The sequence below is a fragment of the Oncorhynchus gorbuscha genome, linkage group LG12 (assembly GCF_021184085.1).
Source record: "Oncorhynchus gorbuscha isolate QuinsamMale2020 ecotype Even-year linkage group LG12, OgorEven_v1.0, whole genome shotgun sequence".
Lineage (NCBI taxonomy): Eukaryota > Metazoa > Chordata > Actinopteri > Salmoniformes > Salmonidae > Oncorhynchus > Oncorhynchus gorbuscha.
The window spans coordinates 9,552,397-9,577,396 of NC_060184.1; positions in this window are offsets into that span (position 1 = coordinate 9,552,397).

The window sequence follows — 25,000 nt, forward strand, 5'->3', positions numbered from 1 at the left end:
CAGATAGCCTCTGGTCCCATACCTTACCGTACTTCCAATAACACATCCATTTAATTGATTGTGTAAATATTTCTTGGTGTTTTGTAAGTGTCCAGCATCTGTGTGGTGTGTTTGTGTGTGTGTGTGTGTGTCCATCTCTGTCTAACTTGGTGACCGTATCATGACTTGGTGACTGTGCGAGTCTGACACCCATGGTAATCTCTTAACGGGTACCAGATGAGAGGGCATTGCCCTGTCCTGCCGTTCAGACTGACTGGCGCTGTTTTAGTCATCACTGTCATCCAGGCTTAGTGTTCTGGAGTCCTGTAGTCTGGGACTTCACCTGCATGGGAACATTCTGTCTCTGGTGTCACTATCTGGCCACTCTAGAAAGGCCCCTTTCCAGCCACACGTGTCCTTTGGTTGGGACTATTGAACCATAACTTGAACCCTAGCCATTGATCAAACAGAAAACAGTTATTGTACCTGTATAAAGCTTCTGCTGACATGACCATCTGGTATTTACCAATTTGCCTCCACAATGGCACTGTGGTCTCATATCCTATGGCTGGAGAGGACATGTGTTGAAGGAATAATAACCAAGTTGAAATGTGTGTAAAATCACAGCTATTCCATGGGATTTTCCACCAGTAGGCACTGGAGGTTTGACGTAACCGTCATCCACCACCGTCATCCCACTATATTGTTTTGAAGTGGAACTAAACTCCTGTCCATTGAAGAGTTGAAAAGCTGTGAAGCAGCTGTGTGCCTAGACTGCGTCCATCCATCCTTTCTAGTTACAATGAAGTGATTTGTAATTTGGCTGGCCCTCCCTGGGCTGTCTTTGGGTTTCTTCCCTCTCCCTCCCTCCTCTCCTCCTTTCTTTTGTTCCCTCATTCCCCATGCAGAGTGGCTCCAGGGCTACAGCACGAACGAAGCCTGGGCGGTCACTGGGTTGCCAGTTCTAACAGCTCAGTCTGCTACCCCTGAGATCATGACAGGTTTGTTTATGAGGTGGATGGAGCAGAAGTCAAACCAGGTCAACACTGAATGCGCCTCTCACCTCCTTTTCTCTTCTCTCCCCTCCTCTCCCCTACTCTTCTCTTCTCTCACCTTCTCTTCTCTCCCCTCCTCTTTTCTTCTCTTTCCTCCCCTCCTCTCCCCTCTCCTGCCTCCTCTTCTCTCCTCTCCTCTTCCCTCCCCTCCTCTTCTCTCCTCTCCTCACCCCTCTCCTCCCCTCCTCTCCTCTTTACTCCTCTTCTCTCCCTCTCCTCCCTTCCTTTCCTCTCTCCTCCCTTCCTCCTCTCCTCCTCCTCCTCTCCTCTCCTCTCCCTCTCCTCTCCTCCTCTCCCTCCTCTCCTCTCTCTCTCTCTCTCTCTCCTCCTCTCTCCTCCTCTCCTCTCTCCTCCTCTCATCTCCTGTCATCTCCTCTCCTCTCCTCCTCTCCTCTCCCCCTCTCCTCTCCTCCTCTCCTCTCTCATCCTCTCCTCTCCTCTCCTCTCTCCTCTCCTCCTCTTCAGCTGCTGAGTAGCACGCTACCATTTCAGTGGAAGCATGCACTATATGTTTTGTTTGTACTTCTGGGAGGTGACACAGATTAATCAAAAACAGAAAGTGCTTGAACCACCTTCCTCTCCTTTTGTCAGGCTGCCCTTCTCTCAGAGTGAAGCCAATTCGTAGCCTTCTATTTACCATCACAGAACGAAGCTGGCACTAAGACCGCTCTCAACCAACTCCATAAGGCCATAAGCAAACAAGAAAATGCTCACCCAGAAACGGCGATCCTAGTGGCCGGGGAATTTATTACAGGCAAACTTAAATCAGTTTTACCTCATTTTTACCAGCATGTCACATGTGCAACCAGAGAAAAAACAATCCTAGACCACCTTTACTCCACACACAGAGAAGCATACAAAGCTCTCCCTTGCCCTCCATTGGACAAATCTGACCATAATTCTATCCTACTGATTCCTGCTTACAAGCTAAAACTAAAGCAGGAAGTACCAGTGACTCGCTCAATACAGAAGTGGTCAGATTATGCGGATGCTACACTACAGGACTGGGACGGTTGAGCTAATGTGCGCTAATGCGATTAGCATGAGGTTGTAAGTAACAAGAAAATTTCCCAGGACATAGACACATCTGATATTGGCAGAAAGCTTAAATTCTTGTTAATATAACTGCACTGTCCAATTTACAGTAGCTATTACAAAGAATACCATGCTATTGTTTAAGGAAAGTGCACAGTTATGAACTTGACAAGTTATTTATTAACCAATTATGCACATTTGGGCAGACTTGATACAACATTTTGAACATTGGATCAGTCTAAAACTTTGCACATACACTGCTGCCATCTAGTGGCCAAAATATAAATTGTGCCTAGGCTGGAATAGTACATTATGGCCTCTCTTGCATCTCTTGCATCAAAGATGATGGTACAAAAAAAATGTACCACAAACTTCAAAGTGTTTCCTTTCAAATGGTATCAAGAATATTCATATCTGTCACGACTTCCGCCAAAGTCGGTCCCTCTCCTTGTTCGGGTGGTGTTCGGCGGTCGACGTCACCGGCCTTCTAGCCATCACTGATCCATTTTTCATTTTCCATTGGTTTTGTCTTGTCTTCCTTCACACCTGGTTCCAATCCCATCAATTACATGTTGTGTATTTAACCCTCTGTTTCCCCTCATGTCCTTGATTGATTGTTTGATTGTGCATGTATTATGTTGGTGTGCGATGGGTTTTGTTCCCGCTTTTGTTATTTTGTACATTTTGGTTTTTGTAGTTTTATCAGCATTTATTAAACAACTCAGTTTTTAACAAGTTTGTTCTCCTGCGCCTGACTTCCCTGCCACCAACACGCACCCATTACCCTGCCACCAACACGCACCATTACCCTGCCACCAACACGCACCCATTACCCTGCCACCAACACGCACCATTACCCTGCCACCAACACGCACCATTACCCTGCCACCAACACGCACCCATTACCCTGCCACCAACACGCACCATTACCCTGCCACCAACACGCACCCATTACCCTGCCACCAACACGCACCCATTACCCTGCCACCAACATGCACCATTACCCTGCCACCAACACGCACCCATTACCCTGCCACCAACACGCACCCATTGCAGTATCCTTGCTTCATGTTGTAACGTCTGCTTCCAACACGTAGATCTCGTGAGCGCAGCTCCCTCTCCAGATTCCAATCACCTGAATTCTGATCACCTGTTCACACACCTGTAGGTCATTATCACACACTATTTAGTTCAGTTCTTTGCACCCCGTCACTGTGAGGTATTGTTTGTTTTGTGACACGTTTTTCAGAGTGCTGGGGTTCCGTGATTTCTCCTCCCATGTATGATAGTTTTTGCCTTCCTCACTAACGACGTCTTTTGCCTATTCCCTGCCTGTACTTTAGCCTATCAGATTTCCTGTTATCTACCTATTGCCTGGTCTTCCAGACAACGTTACTAGCCTTTTCCCTGCCTGTACTGTTGCCTGTGTATGACCTTCTGCCTGCCTCATGTGATCCGTTGCAATAAACACCTGTTGCTTGAACAAAAGGGAAAATAAATAAGCATAAATATGGGTTGTATTTACAATGGTGTTTGTTCTTCACAGGTTGCCCTTTTCTTGTGGCATCAGGTCACACATCTTGCTGCTGTGATGTCACACTGTGGTATTTCACCCAATAGATATTGGAGTTTATCAAAATTGGATTTGTTATCAAATTCTTTGTGGATCTGTATAATCTGAGGGAAATATGTCTCTGGTATGGTCATACATTTGGTAGGAGGTTAGGAAGTACAGCTCAGTTTCCAACTCATTTTGTGGGCAGTGTGCACGTATCCTGTGTTTCTCTTGAGAGCCAGGTCTGCCTACGTCAGCCTTTCTCAATAGCAAGGCTATGCTCACTGAGTCTGTACATAGTCAAAGCTTTCTTAAATTTGGGTCAGTCACAGTGGTCAGGTATTATTTCACTGTGTCCTCTCTGTTTAGAGCCAAATAGCATTCTAGTTTGCTCTGTTTTTTAAAAATATTCTTTCCATTTGGTAAAGTAATTATCTTTTTGTTTTCTCGTGATTTGGTTGGGTCTAATTCTGTTGCTGTCCTGGTGCTCTGTGGGGTGTGTTTGTGTTGGGAGGACCAGCTTGCTTAGGGGACTCTTCTCCAGGTTCATCTCTCTGTAGGTGATGGCTTCATTATGGAAGGTTTGGGAATATCTTCCTTTTAGGTGGTTGTAGAATTTAATGGCTGGATTTTGATAATTAACGTGTATCACCCTAATTCTGCTCTTAATGCATGATTTGTTGTTTTACGTTGTACACTGAGGATATTTTTGCAGAATCCCAATTTGGTGTTTATCCCGTTTTGTGAATTCTTGATCGCGAGCAGACCCCAGACCTCACAACCATAAAGAACAATGGGTTCTATTTCTCTCTCTCTCCCTTTGTGTCTGTTTCCCTCTCTCTCTCTCTTTCTCCATTGCTCTCTCTCTCTGACATGACCTTCCTGGCCCCCTTGGTATCATTATTTTATCAAGACAGATAAATATCAGCAAGCTAGACTAGATAACTGCAGCAAAATAGCTAGCTAGCTGTTCTCTGATTGGCTAAATGGACCCTTCTCATCTCAACTCTTTAGCTAAGATTTTACATGTTAAATCTTGGAAACTCCAGCAGCCGACATAAGACGTTCTAATACTAGACTGGTCAGATCAACCAAGCTTCGATCGAAAGCTGAATAAAATTGCCTCGTCTCGCTTCTCTCGTCTGAACCGAGTGCAGCAATATCAGTAGGTTAGTTATTAGTTTCTCAACAACAGTCTTAACGGGAGTGGACATCTCCCTCTAAGTGTTTTATAATTAGTCCAGATCAGGCAGACTGTCCCTGGTGCTACATTCAACATTCTTCTAAGTGCCAGAATTACTTGAGGAGCTTATTTCTAAAATGCTACATATCCATGTTCAGAAATGTTAGATTAGCTTTTATTGTTAAAATAACTTTACGAAAGAGATTGGTCTGTTTTTTTTTTCTTCACTATCTAATCATGACATGTATGTTTCAATGACAGACATGTATGTTTCAATGACAGACATGTATGTTTCAATGACAGACATGTATGTTTCAATGACAGACATGTATGTTTCAATGACAGACATGTATGTTTCAATGACAGACATGTATGTTTCAATGACAGACATGTATGTTTCAATGACAGACATGTATGTTTCAATAACAGACATGTATGTTTCAATGACAGACATGTATGTTTCAATGACAGACATGTATTTTTCAATAACAGATGTATTTTTCAATAACAGATGTATTTTTCAATAACAGATGTATTTTTCAATAACAGATGTATTTTTCAATAACAGATGTATTTTTCAATAACAGACATCACTTGATGGTAACAATTCTGACAAATAATGCTGTTTTTTTTAAATACTGTATACCCACCACCCTTTCAGAGAAATAAGTTGCTTTACTAGGTGTTACACAGTGAAATGCAACAAACAAATAACTACATTTTTAATAAATAATATACAAATGATACATTTACAACATCCATATTTTAATATTTTTTTAAACAAAAATTTATCAATACAGGAATATGAGATTTGTATGTAAATCATTTTCATTTGACATTTACGTAATTTAGCTCTTATCCAGAGGGACTTACAGGTGTAATCTTAACATAGCTAGATGAGACACATATAAAAAAATATCACAGTTAAATAAACAAACTTTCCATTCCAAATTAACAATGGATATATAGCTTTTAGCAACAAACAAAAAAACGACATTTTAATACAAACACAACATCTATTCATTTAATTAAAAATCGGAGCAATATTTTACACACACAAAAGGTACTATAAGCACTCATTTCTAGTGAAAACAAATGTAATGCGATAAATGTGTGTATTTAGGCGTTTGTGTCACGTTCGTCGTAATGATGAGACCAAGGCGCAGCGCGATTTGAATACATTCTTCTTTATTTACGAAGAAACACTAAACAAACGAGCAAAACGCCGCTAATAATAACGAGTGCTGACATGCAACTACACATAGACAGTAACCCACAAAAACCTAAATGGAAAATTGCAACCTAAATAGGATCCCCAATCAGAAACAACATTAAACAGCTGTCTCTGATTGGGAACCAATTCAGGCCAACATAGACCTACATTTACCTAGACAATACCCAAACCCCATAGATATACAAAAAACCCTAGACAAGACTAAACACATACCACCCTCGTCACACCCTGACCTAATCAAAATAATAAAGAAAACAAAGATAACTAAGGTCAGGGTGTAACGCCGTTCGTCTGTTGAAGGAAGAGAGTCGGACCGAAATGCAGCGTGTTTGTTAATCATGATCTTTAATGAAGAAATAACTCAATACAAAAAAACAAAACAGCCTATCTGGTGAAACTACATGAAATAAGTAATCCCTCTCACCCCCCCTTTAAGATTTAGATGCACTATTGTAAAGTGACTGTTCCACTGGATGTCATAAAAACAACAAGAGCGTCTGCTAAATGACTTAAATGTAAATGTAAATGGAACGTGAAACCTATTACAGCCTATCTGGTGAAACTACACAGAGACAGGAACAATCACCCACCAAATACAAAGCGAAACTCAGGCTACCTAAATACGGTTCCCAATCAGAGACAACGAGAATCACCTGACTGATTGAGAATCGCCTCAGGCAGCCAAGCCTATACAACACCCCAAATCAGCCGCGATCCCAAATACTACAAACCCCAATACGAAAAACAACATATAAACCCATGTCACACCCTGGCCTACCCAAACATATAACAAAAACACAAAATACAATGACCAAGGCGTGACACAGGGCGTGACAGTTTGGGAAATAAACTCTACACCTGTGCCACTCTGGACAGTAATACAGTGATTCGTTGATTCATCTGAATGATTACAATGATTATGTTAGACTACAACACTGTTTTACTCCCACCCAATCTGGAGTCACAACACTTATGTTAAACCACTATCGTCTAAACAGCGAAAGCTGATTTTGTCTTTAATCAAAGTAGGTCGGATGAGTTCAAATGTTATGCTTGAAAATCTGACTCGGGATAGAAACCTAGGTAACACTTTATTTGGATAGTCCATCTGCAGATGCTACAGACTACCTACAGACTATCAGTAACATTTCAACTAACTATCTACTAACCCTAGCTCTAACCCTAACCTTAGCAAGTAGGTTAGGGTTATTTTGTTGATAATATCTAGAGCATCTACAGATAGAAAATCCAGACTAAATCAAGTAAAAACCTACAGGAAGAGCTATTCCTGGGTATACACTAAAAAGAAACATTCGGACACTTCTGGATCATCTTGATCACATACCCAAACCCAACACCACAACCACACACCATAACCCCTATTTCAATCAGATGCGAACCCTAGGAATTTAGCCATAGCTAAGAAAATCTCATCTAAGCTGTCTGAGGAAATGATCCAGTTGTTCTAGGTATAGATGATGACACAACCAGATCTAATGAGTGGTGCAAAGCAGTCTAGTTTCATCACAAAACTCGTGTCCCATGATGCAGCAGTTATTGTTCAGACACTAATACACCTTCAGGCTGGATCTGATATGGAGCCACTGACTGGGCTGTTATCTACCTCACATCTACCTTACTTGCCTCATTCCACTCTAGCGACTCCGTGTGGTGGGCCGGATGCCAGCAGGTTGACTTTGGTTGTCAATTGAAAGGTATTTTCCTCCGACACATCGGTGCAGGGTTAAGCGGGCAGGTGTTTCAGGAGCACGGTCTTGCGGGTCATGTTTCGGAGAACGTATGATTTGACTTTCAACCTCCCGAGTCCGTTGGGGAGTTGCAGCGACAAGACAAGATCATATTTGCAAAAATATGAATAATAGAATGCTGACTGTCATTCATATTGCATTCAGCCAGCTTATTGTAACATTGATGGGTATGTATCACTTTGCTTGTTGTATAATTCCTTCTCGCATCTACGCGCTCTCACCTTTTCCCTTCGTTTGTGAACTCCATTGCTCAACATAACAGCTGTCTGTGACCAAGCGAAAACATTTTCACAAGCCAAACCTTCATATTATAACCGCTAACCGCAGCCTATATCATGGTCACCATATTAGCACCACGTCATAGTCAACATGGCTTCTAGAATAAACACGTTAGATACCCACTACAATCATGCAGTACAGTGTACAGCAAGCAGTTTAGCAGTTACATTAGCGTGCTCCATTGGCAATAAATTAATAAAACCAAAAGCTTACCGAGACTTGGAATATGTCCAGTAGCCGGCTAACAAAGCATCCTTCTCTGTTTGAGCCGGGTGTTTGCGTAGGCTAAACTAGCTAGCTGCATTCACTAGTTAAGTAACTCTCTCCGTCTCTCTTCAATGTAGCCAGAGGACTACGGAAGCTAGCTGTCCTTGGGATACACCGTGGTGCGACCCTACAGAGTGATGTTGAGGCTACTGTAGACCTTCATCGCAAAACAGTGTGTTTTAAATCAATTATCAATTGACGTGAATATATTTAGTGTTATTTTATCAAAAAGGTATTTTTCTTAAATTCACTGAGGAGGATGGTCCTCCCCTTCCTCCTCTGAGGTGCCTCCACTGAAAAAAAAACACTCTGCACTTACATAACCTACGAAACCGATGCAGCAATGAATCTTAGGATTCTTCCCACTGTCAAAAGAAGATTGAAAAGTTGAAACCCCAGTGGGTAGTTGTAGTTAGTACCTTCCTGTCACACCAGTCAAGAGCTATGACTAGTTTAAATGAATTATAACTATTACATAAAGACGACTGGTTTGCTTCTAGGCCTGTCTACTTACTCCTGTCGAAGCAACAAAATTCTTCATTCTTTTATCTAATGGAAAACAACAACCTTTCTGCCAGGTCAGTTTAAACATATTGTTGTGATAGGGCATACATTAAAAAGCATACCACCACTAGTTGTGGCAGGCTGGTAGCATACCTTTCAAAAACATCTCGCTAATGGTTTACAGACAGACCAATTGGAACATGTGTGTGTGCTGTGTGGGGTCTGTTCTTTGTGTGTGTGTGTGTGTGTGTGTGTGTGTGTGTGTGTGTGTGTGTGTGTGTGTGTGTGTGTGTGTGTGTGTGTGTGTGTGTGTGTGTGTGTGTGTGTGTGTGTGTGTGTGTGTGTGTGTGTGTGTGTGTGTGTGTGTGTGTGTGTGTGTGTGTGTGTGTGTGTGTGTGTGTGTGTGTGTGTGTGTGTCATCAATGCCTGCACAGTAAGTCTTTGAAGCAGATGTCTGACAGACAAAGGCAGGAAGCATGTAAGCTCAGGGCTTATCTACCACAAACCTCCACCCCATACAACATTGCTTGATCCTGTATGTGCCACATCATTAGACATCACTCCTTACAGAGGAACAGGCCAGAGAGATAGAGAGATAGAGAGAGAGAGAGAAGAGAGAGGGAGACAGAGAGAGACTTGTTGTCTGAATTGTCTGAATCCAGAAAAGACCTTCCATAAATTCCCAAACCCTCCATTACAAAGCCATCACCTACAGAGAGATGAACCTGGAGAAGAGTCCTCTAAGCAAGCTGGTCCTGGGGCTCTGTCCACAAACACACCGTACAGAGAGATGAACCTGGAGAAGAGTCCCCTAAGCAAGCTGGTCTTGGGGCTCTGTTCACAAACACGAACAGACCCCATAGAGCCCTAGGACAGCAACACAATTAGACCCAACCAAATCATGAGAAAACAAAAAGATAATTATTTGACACATTGGAAAGAATTAATATTAAAAAAACGAAAATGCTATTTGGCCCTAAACAGAGAGTACACAGTGGCAGAATACCTGACCACTGTGACTGACTCAAAATTAAGGAAAGCTTTGACTATGTACAGACTCAGTGAGCATAGCCTTCCTATTGAGAAAGGCCGCCGTAGACAGACCTGGCACTCAAGAGAAGACAGGCTATGTGCAAACTGCCCACAAAATTAGTTGGAAACTGAGCTGCACTTCATAATCTCCTGCCCAATGTATGACCATATTAGAGACACATATTTCCCTCAGATTACACAGATCCACAAAGAATTTGAAAACAAACCCAATTTTGATAAACTCCCATATCTACTGGGTGAAATTCCACCGTGTGCCATCACAGCAGCAAGATTTGTGATCTGTTGCCACGAGAAAAGGGCAACCAGTGAAGAACAAACACCATTGTAAATACAACCCATATTTATGCTTATTTATTTTCCCTTGTGTACCCTTAACCATTTGTACATTGTTAAAACACTGTATATATACATAATATGACATTTGTAATATCTTTATTGTTTTGGAACATCTGTGAGTGTAATATTTACTGTTCATTTTTATTGTTTATTTCACTTTTGTATATTATCTACCTCACTTGCTTTGGCAATGTTAACATATGTTTCCCATGCCAATAAAGCCCCTTGAATTTAATTGAGAGAGAGAGAGATAGTGTAGAGAGAAAGTGTAGAGAGAGAGAGTAGAGAGAGAGAGTGAGAGAGAGAGAGAGAGAGAGAGAGAGAGAGAGAGAGAGAGAGAGGGAGATGTGTAGAGAGAGAGAGAGAGAGAGAGAGTAGAGAGAGAGAGAGAGAGAGAGAGAAAGAGAGAGAGAGTAGAGTGTGTAGAGAGAGAGAGAGCGAGAGAGAGAGAGAGAAGAGAGAGAGAGAGAGAGAGAGAGAGAGAGAGAGAGAGAGAGAGAGAGAGAGAGAGAGAGAGATAACTAGAGCACCCCCCCCTCCCTTAATAGATTTAGATGCACTGTTGTAAAGTGGCTGTTCCACTGGATGTCATAAGGTGAATGCACCAATTTGTAAGTCGCTCTGGATAAGAGCGTCTGCTAAATGACTTAAATGTAATGTAAATGTAATCTCAGGTCAGAGAGTTCTATTAGTCATCTCTCAGAGCAGACAAGGTGACATATGGACCCCTGGCCTGGCATCAACTCCTCTGGTGTTTACTACAACAAAAGAAAGACAGAAATAACCTGTTACATAATTCTTCAACAGTTGGACTGGTGTTAGGATGTGCTTTTCCTTTTTGCACATTAATTTATTAGCCATGCTGTAAGTCAGACTTGTGTTAATACCTGTTAATGAATTATAAGTCAGACTTATTGTGTTAATACCTGTTAATGAACTGTAAGTCAGACTTGTGTTAATACCTGTTAATGAACTATAAGTCAGACTTATTGTGTTAATACCTGTTAATGAACTATAAGTCAGACTTATTTTGTTAATACCTGTTAATGAACTATAGGTCAGACTTACAGTGTTAATACCTGTTAATGAACTATAAGTCAGACTTATTGTGTTAATACCTGTTAATGAACTATAAGTCAGACTTATTGTGTTAATACCTGTTAATGAACTATAAGTCAGACTTATTGTGTTAATACTGTTTATGAATGAGAATAAATGATTAAAACAGTACCTGAGTCTAGGTTGGAAGGAGGCTTGGTGAAATGGAATGAAATGCTGTAAAAGAGAGTTTAGCTATGATTCTTAGTGTTCAGTAAATATCGATACATAGAGAGGAATGTTTCAGTTGTTTAAATACTTGCTTGTTGGTTGTTGTTTTATTTTCACACGCAATTAATAAATTGGTGTCCGGCATCCGAATCAGCAAAACGCTTTTGTTTGGGTTTTATTTACATTCTTCGTTACCAAAACGCAGCTGTCATCCACAATGTTTTTCTCTCAAGGATGTCAAAAACATTCCTAGGGTGGTGGAGTGATTTTTTTGGTTGTTCTTTGAAATAGAGTCAAATACTGTGCGTTATTTTGTCTTTTATTTTCCAAATGCCTCGTTGTTTTGTTGTTTGGGCACAAGGCACATCCCACGCTATGTGCCCAGCCTTCACATCTGTCTTTGGTAAAGACCCTGCCTAACCCCAACCCTAAGAGTCTGCTGGTAGCCAGCTTCCTCTCTCTCTCTGTACCCTCCCTCTTACCATCAGGTATTATCAAAAACACCTACACTCATCTCAAATGGGACTCAACTGTGCCGTTACTCAGTCACACAGACAGAACCATACGGAGTTGAGAAGACTAAAATAACATTTTCAGACTAGATTCACAAAACGCACATGCTTTCTCATATGGACTCTGTATTAAAGATCTCCGGGACATCCGGGCTTCCTGTTGCACACCCCAGAACTATTTCTCTCTGTGTCATCCTCCCTCCATCTCACCTTCCCTCTATCCCACCATCCCTCCATCTGGCTGTCTTCCTTTAAGGAATAGCTGCCGCTAAATTACAGTAACACATGCTCCAGACGAGACGAGACAAAAAGATGATATTTTGAAATACTGTCAGCTTCTGTCTGACTGACTGTCTGACTGACTGTCTGACTGACTGTCTGTTGATCTGACTATCTATCTGACTGTCTGACTGACTGTCTCACTGTCTGACTGACTGTCTCACTGTCTGACTGTCTGTTGATCTGACTGTCTATCTGACTGTCTGACTGTCTGTTGATCTGACTGTCTATCTGACTGTCTGACTGACTGTCTCACTGTCTGACTGACTGTCTCACTGCCTGACGATCTGACTGTCTATCTGACTGACTGTTTGACTGACTGTCTGTTGATCTGCCTGTCTATCTGACTGTCTGACTGACTGTCTCACTGTCTGACTGACTGTCTCACTGTCTGACTGTCTGACTGTCTGTTGATCTGACTGTCTATCTGACTGTCTGACTGACTGTCTGGCTGACTGTCTCACTGTCTGACTGTCTGTCGATCTAACTGTCTGACTGATTACATTTGCATCTTTTGGATAAATGTCAGTTTTTGCATTGCGTGTGTGAGATTGTTTTTCAGCACTGCTTAACACAAAGAGGAGGGGAACCCAGAATATCAGACAGACAAAGACAGCGTATCAGACAGACAGTACTTCACAAAGACAGACTATCAGACAGACAGCATATCAGACAGACAGCATATCAGACAGACAGCATATCAGACAGACAGAACATCAGACAGACAGAACATCAGACAGACAGTAAATCAGACAGACAGTACTTCACAAAGACAGTATATCAGACAGACAGAATATCAAAGAGGCAAATACAGAATATCAGACAGACAGAATATTAGACAGACAAAGACAGTATATCAGACAGACAGAATATCAGACAGACAAAGACAGAATATCAGACAGACAGTATATCAGACAGACAGAATATCAGACAGAAAGTATATCAGACAGACAGTATATCAGACAGACAGAATTTCAGACAGACAGTATATCAGACAGACAGTATATCAGACAAACATTATATCAGACAGACAGAATATCAGACAGAAAGTATATCAGACAGACAGTATATCAGACAGACAGAATATCAGACAGAAAGTATATCAGACAGACAGTATATCAGACAGACAGAATTTCAGACAGACAGTATATCAGACAGACAGTATATCACACAGACAGAATATCAGACAGACAGTATATCAGACAGACAGAATTTCAGACAGACAGTATATCAGACAGACAGTATATCAGACAGACAGTATATCAGACAAACAGTATATCAGACAGACAGTATATCAGACAGACAGAATTTCAGACAGACAGTATATCAGACAGACAGTATATCAGACAGACAGTATATCAGACAGACAGAATATCAGACAGACAGTATATCAGACAGACAGTATATCAGACAGACAGAATATCAGACAGACAGTATATCAGACAGACAGTATATCAGACAGACAGTATATCAGACAGACAGAATATCAGACAGACAGTATATCAGACAGACAGTATATCAGACAGACAGTATATCAGACAGACAGTATATCAGACAGACAAAGACAGTATATCAGACAGACAGTATATCAGACAGACAGAATATCAGACAGACAGTATATCAGACAGACAGAATATCAGACAGACAGTATATCAGACAGACAGTATATCAGACAGACAAAGACAGTATATCAGACAGACAGTATATCAGACAGACAGAATATCAGACAGACAGTATATCAGACAGACAGTATATCAGACAGACAGAATATCAGACAGACAGTATATCAGACAGACAGTATATCAGACAGACAGAATATCAGACAGACAGTATATCAGACAGACAGTATATCAGACAGACAAAGACAGTATATCAGACAGACAGTATATCAGACAGACAGAATATCAGACAGACAGTATATCAGACAGACAGTATATCAAACAGACAGAATATCAGACAGACAGTATATCAGACACAACAGTATATCAGACAGACAGAATATCAGACAGACAGTATATCAGACAGACAGTATATCAGACAGACAGTATATCAGACAGACAGTATATCAGACAGACAAAGACACATTTTGTTACGTTACAGCCTTGTTCTGCAATGGATTACATTGTTTCCCCCTCATCAATCTACGCACAATATAGATATCCCATAATAAGGAAGCAAAAACAGGTTTAGACATTTTTGCAAATGTATTAAAATTTAAAAAACGTAAATATCACATTTACATAAGTATTCAGACCCTTTACTCAGTGCTTTGTTGGAAGAAGATGGTGCCGACTGACATGGCAGCTCTGCTTCTAGCTTCTAAGCAACTTTGCAGTATTTTGTTTTTTTTGTGTGTTATTTTGAACATTAGCCCAGAACGTTTCTTATGGGACTGTAACATACTCTCTTTCACAGAATCATGTCTCTCTCCGGATATACGGTCCTGGTCCATACAGCCAGCTGGGTTCTCAGTACGTCGCGTAGACAGGAATAAAGAACTCTCCGGGAAGAAGAAAGGCTGTGGAGTATGTTTTATGATGAACTACTCTTGGTGTGATTGTGATAATGTACAGAAACTCACGTCCTTTTGTTCACCCAACCTAGAAAACATCACAATCAAATGCCAACCGTAATTGATCCCAAGAGAATTATCTTCGGTTATAGTCACAGCTGTGTATATTCCCCCTCAAGGAGATATCACAACAGCCACCAAGGAACTCCACTGGACTTTATGCAAACTGGAAACCACATATCCTGAGGCCGCATTTATTATAGCTGGGGATTTTAACAAAGCAAATTTGAGGAAAACCAACCGAAGGTATAGGAACACATCGCTCTGGAAAAACACTGGACCACAGCTACTCCCCCTGCCGGGATGCCTACAAGGCCCTCCTCCGCCCTCACTTCGGCAAATCAGATCACGACTCCATTCTGCTCCTCCCTTCCTATAGGCAGAAACTCAAACAGGAAGTACCCGTGCTAAGGTCTATTCAATGCTGGTCTGACCAATCGGGAATCCATGCTTCAACATTGTTTTGATCACGTGGACTGGGATATGTTCCAGGTAGCCTCTGAGAATAACATTGACGTATACACGGACACGGTGACTGAGTACATTAGGAAATGGGGATGCTGTTCCCATTGTGACTATTAAAACCTACCCTAACCAGAAACCGTGGATAGATGGCAGCATTCACGCAAAACTGAAAGCGCAAACCACCACATTTAACAATGGCAAGGTGACTGGGAATATGGCAGAATACAAAAAGTGTAGTTATTCCCTACGCAATCAAATGCAATCAAACAGGCAAAACGTCAGTACAGAGACAAAGTGGAGTCGCAGACCCCAACGTCTTTCTCCCGGACAAGCTAAACACCTTCTTCGCCTGCATTGAGGATAACACAGTGCCACTGACACGGCCCACTCCCAAGGACTGTGGGCTCTCATTCTCCATGGCCGACGTGAGTAAGACATTTAAGTGTGTTAACCTTCGCAAGGCTGCCGGCCCAGACGACATCCCTAGCCGAGTCCTCAGAGCATGCGCAGACCAGCTGGCTGGAGTGTTTACAGACAGATTCAATCTCTCCCTATCCCAGTCTGCTATCCTCTCATGGTTTCATCAGACCAGAGAATCTTGCTTCTCATAGTATGAGAGTCTTTAGGTGCCTTTTGGCAAACTCCAAGCGGGCTGTCATGTGCTTTTTACTGAGGAGTGGCTTCCTTCTGGCCACTCTACCATAAAAGGCTTGATTGGTGGAATGCTGCAGAGATGGCTGTCCTTCTGGAAGGTTCTCCCATCTCCACAGCGGAACTCTGGAGGTCTGTCAGAGTGACCATCGGGTTCTTGGTCACCTCCCTGACCAAGGTCCTTCTACCCCTATTGCTCAGTTTGGCCAGGTGGCCAGCTCTTGGAAAATTCTTGGTGGTTCCAAACTTCTTCCATGTAAGAATGATGGAGGCCACTGTGCTCTTGGGGACCTTTTGGTATCCTTCCCCAGATCTGTGCCTCGACACAATCCTGTCACGGAGCTCTACGGACAATTCCTTAGACCTCATGGCTTGGTTTTTACTCGGACATGCACTGTCAACTGTGGGACCTTATAAAGAGAGATGTGTGGTAACATTTGATCTGATCGTCATCTAAATCACTTCAATAGACAATCACATTGTCATGACGTTGCCCTCTTTGGGTACAGCAAGCCCCATCCCCCTCTCCCTGTATCCTACACCCAAGCTGCTGAGAGAGGTCGTGAATTCCTGGAGTAGATGATCTCCTCATGGCCACAGTATAGAGACAGAGTGAATTTTCATAGAGAACAAAGGAATTTCTTGCACCTCACAGAACTTGAGGTCCGAACAACATTTATGTTCTGGAGAAGGTGAACTGAAACAGTTTTGTAAAGAGCAATGGTCCAAATTTCCTCCTGAACATTGTGCAGGTCTGATCTGAGGTTATTGCTGACAAAGGAGGGTCAACCAGTTATTAAATCCAAGGGTTCACATACGTTTCCCACCATGCACTGTGAATGTTTACACGGTGTGTTCAATAAAGACATGAAAACATATAATTGTTTGTGTGTTATTAGATTTAGCAGACTGTTTGTCTATTGTTGTGACTTAGATGAAGATTTGATTAAATTCATGCAGAAATCCAGGTAATTCCAAAGGTTTCACATACTTTTTCTTGACACTGTAAACTTGGGAGTCTCATAGCAAAGGGTCAGAATACTTAATTAAGTAATTAAGGTATTTGTAACTTCTGCTTCCAACTCACACCCTCAAACACGTAGATCCCCTGAGCGCAGCTCACTCTGCAGATCCCAATCACCTGCATTCTGATCACCTGTTCACACACCTGTATGTCATTATCACACACTATTTAGTTCAGTTCTTTGCACCCCGTCACTGTGAGGTATTGTTTGTTTTGTGACACGTCTTTCAGAGTGCTGGGGTTCCCCGTGAGTTACTCCTCCTATGTGTGACAGTTTTTGCCTGCCTGACTAACAACGCCTTTTGACTATTCCCTGCCTGTACTTTAGCCTATTGGATCTCCAGGAGGACGTTACAGCCATTATTTCTGCCTGCCCCTGGACCCAGCTCCCTGCCTCCTCCTGTGTATGACCTTCTGCCTGCCCCTGGACCCAGCTCCCTGCCTCCTCCTGTGTATGACCTTCTGCCTGCCCCTGGACCCAGCTCCCTGCCTCCTCCTGTGTATGACCTTCTGCCTGCCCCTGGACCCAGCTCCCTGCCTCCTCCTGTGGCCCTTTGCAATAAACACCAGCTGCGCCCTGCACTTGAAACCAGCTCTCTGTCTCCCCTCGTGTTCATTACAGTATTTCAGTTTTATTTTATTTTAATACATTTGAAAGAATTGTTTTCGCTTTGTCATTATTTTGTATTGTGTGTTGATTGATGAGGATTTTTCTTCATCCAATTTAGAATAAGGCTGTAACGTAACAAATGTGTGGAGAAGGGGTCTGAATACTTCACAAATTCACAAAGTCCCTCTGTAGCACATCATTACAGCTGCTGGAGAAAACATGGATTACGTTTGGAACATCTAAAGTTAGAGCCAGAACATCAAATAACTGCCATTTCAGAAGTTAAGTAATGATGAATATTTACTCATACAGTACATTCCACGCATAGCGAGCATTACCATGAAAGTAGCCTACCTTTTCTATTTCAAAATGAATCACCATCACGAATGCCCTTAGGAGGTACATAATAATAAGGTAGAAGTTTGCTTGTCATGATTTATTACTGTCTATGTTACAGTTCATTTTCTGTCTGTTCTGAACATGCAGCACAGTGAGATTAATCATCTCTGGTACATTATGTACTTGGTGTACTGATACAGTAGGTACACGTTGGCTTTGATCTGAAAGGCACCAGTATAGAGACTAGATAATACAAGACTGATGTGAAGTACAGACCTAGGGTCAAATACCATTTGTTTTCTGAGCTTGTCTGGCGCAGTGAAACCAATGGAATAGATCTCAAAATAGAACTGTGCATATCTAGAGGCTCAGTGGAGGCTGGTGACCTGAAACATTGAGGAGGATGGGAGACCCACAGTATAGCTTTCACGACTTCTCCTCGTTCTCCGTGTTCGGGCGGCGTTTGACGTCACCGGCCTTCTAGCCATCGCCGATCCACTTTTAATTTTACATTTGTTTTGTCTTTGTCTTACACACCTTTCATCCCCCAATTACCTGTTCATTGTCTAACCCTTTGTTCCCCCCATGTTTGTTTGTGTGTGATTGTTTCTATGTAGGAAGGGCCGTTATTGTGGGCTCTTGTTTTTGTATTGCATTTATTATATGTTGAGTAAAATACGTTTATTTACTCATATCGGCTGTCCTGCGCCTGACTCCTATACACCAGCTACACATAGACCTCCTGACAATAGCCGCGGAAAGCACAGAGACGACAAAGTGTATTTCCAAAAATCGTTAAAGACTCATTCTTCTAACCGAAAGCATTTAATAAAGACATTTAATGTACAATATTATTGGGAATGGGAATGAGAGGGCTACTTACACCGTGCTGGAAAGGGATCACAGCAGTGATTGAATGAGAGTATGAGGCATGAGTTGGGTTGTTCAGAGGCTGGACCAGTGCAGGACAGGCTTTGACTGGGAAGACAAAAACTACACAGATAGACAAAAGAGCTAATAATGAATTAGTCCAAGCATGGAGTAAAATCATTGATGTGTAATAATGTGATTGTGATTGACTCTACATTAAGTAATGAGAGAAAATTGATAGGGGTGCTCACAGTGCTCGGAGAGGAAACATTCAATGTGCCAGTGCATGAGCAGGCACATGAGACGTGGCTTCAGTTCATGTCAGGAGAAAGTTGCCAATGGTAGTGGAGTGGAGTAGTCATCACCTCTTAATCAGGGAACAGGAGGAGACTCAGCTGTAAATACAAATAGCAGATACATTCCATTACAGCTTGCGCCATCGTAGGTTTGGACAACGAGTTTCTCGATGACCTTAAACTCAGACATCTCAAAATGAATAAAGTCAAACACAGACCTCGCATCTCACCCACTGGACACATCAAGTATTCCAAGAAACGTTCCTGAATAAAGCCCTGATCATCCACATACCTGAAGGGAGCTGACAACTGCAAGCAGACTGGTTCAGGTCCCAGAGTGGTGGGGCTTTTTTAACAGTTGATCAGACTGAAAAATCCTCTTGTTTTCATCCCATACAGCATGTCAGATTTCTAACGTTTAGGTGGAGCCTAGGCTCGTCATTAGTTTTTGCTTGTGTCTGTCCAGAGTGATTTATGTGTTATCATCTTTGCTAAATACAGACAGGCTGAAAGTATTTGAAAGAATACCCAGGTCTGATAGTAACGTGTAATGCAGACTTGCCATTTACTACCTGCATCTGTGCTGACAGACTGGGTGTTGCTATCTGTGTCTAGCTGACAGACTGACTGGGTGTTGCCATCTGCGTCGAGCTGACAGACTGGTTGTTGCCTCCTGTGTCTAGCTGACAGACTGGTTGTTGCTATCTGCGTCTAGCTGACAGACTGGTTGTTGCCTCCTGTGTCTAGCTGACAGACTGGTTGTTGCCTCCTGTGTCTAGCTGACAGACAGACTGGTTGTTGCCTCCTGTGTCTAGCTGACAGACTGGTTGTTGCTATCTGTGTCTAGCTGACAGACTGGTTGTTGCTATCTGTGTCTAGCTGACAGACTGGTTGTTGCTATCTGTGTCTAGCTGACAGACTGGTTGTTGCTATCTGTGTCTAGCTGACAGACTGGTTGTTGCTATCTGCGTCTAGCTGACAGACTGGTTGTTGCTATCTGTGTCTAGCTGACAGACTGACTGGGTGTTGCCATCTGCGTCTCGCTGACAGACAGACTGGGTGTTGCTATCTGTGTCTCGCTGACAGACAGACTGGTTGTAGCTATCTGTGTCTCGCTGACAGACAGACTGGGTGTTGCTATCTGCGTCTAGCTGACAGACAGACTGGTTATTGCTATCTGCGTCTATCGGACAGACTGGTTGTTGCTATCTGCGTCGGGCTGACAGACTGGGTTGCCTCCTGCGTCTAGCTGACAGACTGATTATGTGTTGCTATCTGTGTCTAGCTGACAGACTGGATGTTGCCACCTGCATCTAGCTGACAGACTGACTGGGTGTTGCTGTCTGTGTCTAGCTGACAGACTGGTTGTTGCTATCTGTGTCTAGCTGACAGACTGGTTGATGCTATCTGTGTCTAGCTGACAGACTGGTTGATGCTATCTGCGTCTAGCTGACAGACTGGTTGTTGCTATCTGCGTCTAGCTGACAGACAGACTGGGTGTTGCCATCTGCGTCTAGCTGACAGACAGACTGGGTGTTGCTATCTGCGTCTAGCTGACAGACTGGATGTTGCTATCTGCGTCTAACTGGCAGACTGGATGTTGCCTCCTGCATCTAGCTGACAGACTGGTTGTTGCCTGCTGCATCTAGCTGACAGACAGACTGGGTGTTGCTATCTGTGTCTAACTGACAGACAGACTGGGTGTTGCTATCTGTGTCGAACTGACAGACAGTCTGGGTTTTGCTATCTGTGTCTAACTGGCAGACTGGTTGTTGCTACCTGCATCTAGCTGACAGACTGGATGTTGCTTCCTGCGTCTAACTAACAGACTGGGTTTTGTTCCTCTGTGTGTCGTGGGTGGCCTGAGCAGTAAGCAGTGAGCAGCAGAGCCAGGGCTGTATGAGGTGAACCCAGAGAGAGAAGCTGGGCTGTGTATGTGCCAAGCAGAGCAGGGCAGGAGATAAGCCTATGTAGTTTATGCCTGAGAACATGGTACTGATCACCCAGCAGAATGGCAGCGTGTGTGTGGGAGTCCAGCAGAAAGAGACCTCCGGGCCTCAAGCCCTCGTCTAACCCCTCTTGGCCAGGTCCCAGTCTCCAGCAGTCCTCAAAAGACCCTGCTCTGTCTAAACCTTTATGGCCTGGTCCCGGTCTTTAGCAGTCTCAAAATACCCTCCTCTGTCTAAATCTTTAAGGCCTGGTCCCGGTCTATAGCAGTCTCAAAATACCCTCCTCTGTCTAAACCTTTAAGGCCTGGTCCCAGTCTATAGCAGTCCTCAAAAGACCCTCCTCTGTCTAAACCTTTAAGGCCTGGTCCCGGTCTATAGCAGTCTCAAAATACCCTCCTCTGTCTAAACCTTTATGGCCTGGTCCCGGTCTATAGCAGTCCTCAAAATACCCTCCTCTGTCTAAACCTTTATGGCCTGGTCCCGGTCTATAGCAGTATCAAAAGACCCTCCTCTGTCTAAACCTTTAAGGTCCCGATCTATAGCAGTCCTCAAAATACCCTCCTCTGTCTAAACCTTTAAGGCCTGGTCCAGGTCTATAGCAGTCTCAAAAGACCCTCCTCTGTCTAAACCTTTATGGCCTGGTCCCGGTCTATAGCAGTCTCAAAAGACCCTGTTCTGTCCAGTATTGTGAAGCTTATGTGTGAGTGTGGCTGCGTGTGGGGTGCTGCGTGTGGGGTGCTGCGTGTGTGTATTGAAAAAACAACATGTTATGCCTTTCAGGTTTTTCATCTCTCTGTTTCACACTGTGTGACCCTGATGGAGGCTTGCACTTCTATAGAGTCCCCCCCCCACACACACACACAGGAACACACCCCTTCCCCGTGTTCTCCATGTGTGCCCTTCTTACCAGCCCATGGTCTATGTGTTCAGCCACGCCCCTCTCCCTTAGATGTGTAAGAATGCGAATGGATGTTAAGTATTAAGTAAACGGAGAGTTTTAGGTCAAAGAGGCGTGATTAGATTTGGGAACCCCTCCGTCATCTGAATAAACACCTGTCGCTGTGGCAACCTTTCTCAGTCAACATCATTGTTGTCATCATTTTGTGCAAAAATAGAAATTGTATAAGCAGTAATAGGACCAAAGTATAGTGTACATGGTTTAAGGGATATACAGTGCCTTGCGAAAGTATTCGGCCCCCTTGAACTTTGCGACCTTTTGCCATATTTCAGGCTTCAAACATGAAGATATAAAACTGTATTTTTTTTGTGAAGAATCAACAACAAGTGGGACACAATCATGAAGTGGAACGACATTTATTGGATATTTCAAACTTTTTTAACAAATCAAAAACTGAAAAATTGGACGTGCAAAATTATTCAGCACCCTTAAGTTAATACTTTGTAGCGTCACCTTTTGCTGCGATTACAGCTGTAAGTCGCTTGAGGTATGTCTCTATCAGTTTTGCACATCGAGAGACTGAAATTTTTTCCCATTCCTCCTTGCAAAACAGCTCGAGCTCAGTGAGGTTGGATGGAGAGCATTTGTGAACAGCAGTTTTCAGTTCTTTCCACAGATTCTCGATTGGATTCAGGTCTGGACTTTGACTTGGCCATTCTAACACCTGGATATGTTTATTTTTGAACCATTCCATTGTAGATTTTGCTTTATGTTTTGGATCATTGTCTTGTTGGAAGACAAATCTCTGTCCCAGTCTCAGGTCTTTTGCAGACTCCATCAGGTTTTCTTCCAGAATGTTCCTGTATTTGGCTCCATCCATCTTCCCATCAATTTTAACCATCTTCCCTGTCCCTGCTGAAGAAACGCAGGCCCAAACCATGATGCTGCCACCACAATGTTTGACAATGGGGATGGTGTGTTCAGGGTGTTGAGCTGTGTTGCTTTTACGCCAAACATTCCGTTTTGCATTGTTGCCAGAAAGTTCAATTTTGGTTTCATCTGACCAGAGCACCTTCTTCATTATTGAGAATGTATTCAGAATTCATGGCCTCCCGTTGGTTTCTGCTACATGTTTGGTGTGTCTCCCAGGTGGCTTGTGGCAAACTTTAAACAACACTTTTTATGGATATCTTTAAGAAATGGCTTTCTTCTTGCCACTCTTCCATAAAGGCCAGATTTGTGCAATATACGACTGATTGTTGTCCTATGGACAGAGTCTCCCACCTCAGCTGTAGATCTCTGCAGTTCATCCAGAGTGATCATTGGCCTCTTGGCTGCATCTCTGATCAGTCTTCTCCTTCCCTGTGCTCCCCATGCTATTCGTTTCCCTCTGCTGGTCTTGAGCTGAAAGTTTAGAGAGCTGTTCCAGGTCTTGGTAGATCGGTTCCTTGTTTTGTATTCCATGCTGGTCTGATACTCCTTCCATTTCAATATTACCCTGTCCTGTCGTGTTTTGCCTTCACAGTGCTCCTGCAGTCTGTGGCCGCTTCTCCAGTTGTTTTGGGATGGATTTTTAAAGTTTGGGAAATCTTTTGTATCCAAATCCGGCTTTAAACTTCTTCACAACAGTATCTCGGACCTGCCTGGTGTGTTCCTTGTTCTTCATGATGCTCTCTGCGCTTTTAACGGACCTCTGAGACTATCACAGTGCAGGTGCATTTATACGGAGACTTGATTACACACAGGTGGATAGTATTTATCATCATTAGTCATTTAGGTCAACATTGGATCATTCAGAGATCCTCACTGAACTTCTGGAGAGAGTTTGCTGCACTGAAAGTAAAGGGGCTGAATAATTTTGCACGCCCAATTTTTCAGTTTTTGATTTGTTAAAAAAGTTTGAAATATCCAATAAATGTCGTTCCACTTCATGATTGTGTCCCACTTGTTGGACAGTTTTATATCTTTATGTTTGAAGACTGAAATGTGGCAAAAGGTCGCAAAGTTCAAGGGGGCCGAATACTTTCACAAGGCACTGTATCAGTAAAGACCACCTCTTTCAGGGCACTAGGAGACACCATATTTCTCTCTCTACACAGCCAGGGGGTGGAAGAATCATGTCTAAACCCATTTAGGATGGGTGGAAATGCTAGTGCCTGGAAATACAACTTAAAGTTTTTAAGGACAGTCCTCCAATGGCTTTCCTCTTGGTGAATGTGTTCATTTTATCCGGGGATCGTTTACCTTGCTAGATATATTTATACAAGATACTATCCCAAAATCCAGAAGGTGGAGCAAAGGGAAGCATTGAACTACAGGAATTCAGCCGTGACAATGTATACATTTTGAGCAACTGGGATGTTAGTTCATCTACTGAGGTCAGATTGAATTGATTTGAGCGTTCTGTTAAAGTTTCTGGCAATGGTTTTATCGAAGGAAGGAAATATCTCTACTCCCAAATATTTAAAATGGGCAACAATTGGGGTTCCATAAGTAGAGATGAGTCCTCCATCTGGTTCCATAAGTAGAGATGGAGTCCTCCATCAGGTTCCATAAGTAGAGATGAGTCCTCCATCAGGTTCCATAAGTAGAGATAGAGTCCTCCATCAGGTTCCATAAGTAGAGATGAGTCCTCCATCTGGTTCCATAAGTAGAGATGGAGTCCTCCATCAGGTTCCATAAGTAGAGATGAGTCCTCCATCAGGTTCCATAAGTAGAGATAGAGTCCTCCATCAGGCTCCATAAGTAGAGATGAATCCTCCATCAGGTTCCATAAGTAGAGATGAGTCCTCCATCAGGTTCCATAAGTAGAGATAGAGTCCTCCATCAGGTTCCATAAGTAGAGATGAGTCCTCCATCAGGTTCCATAAGTAGAGATGAGTCCTACATCTGGTTCCATAAGTAGAGATGGAGTCCTCCATCAGGTTCCATAAGTAGAGATGGAGTCCTCCATCAGGTTCCATTAGTAGAGATAGGTCCTCCATCAGGTTCCATAAGTAGAGATGAGTCCTCCATCT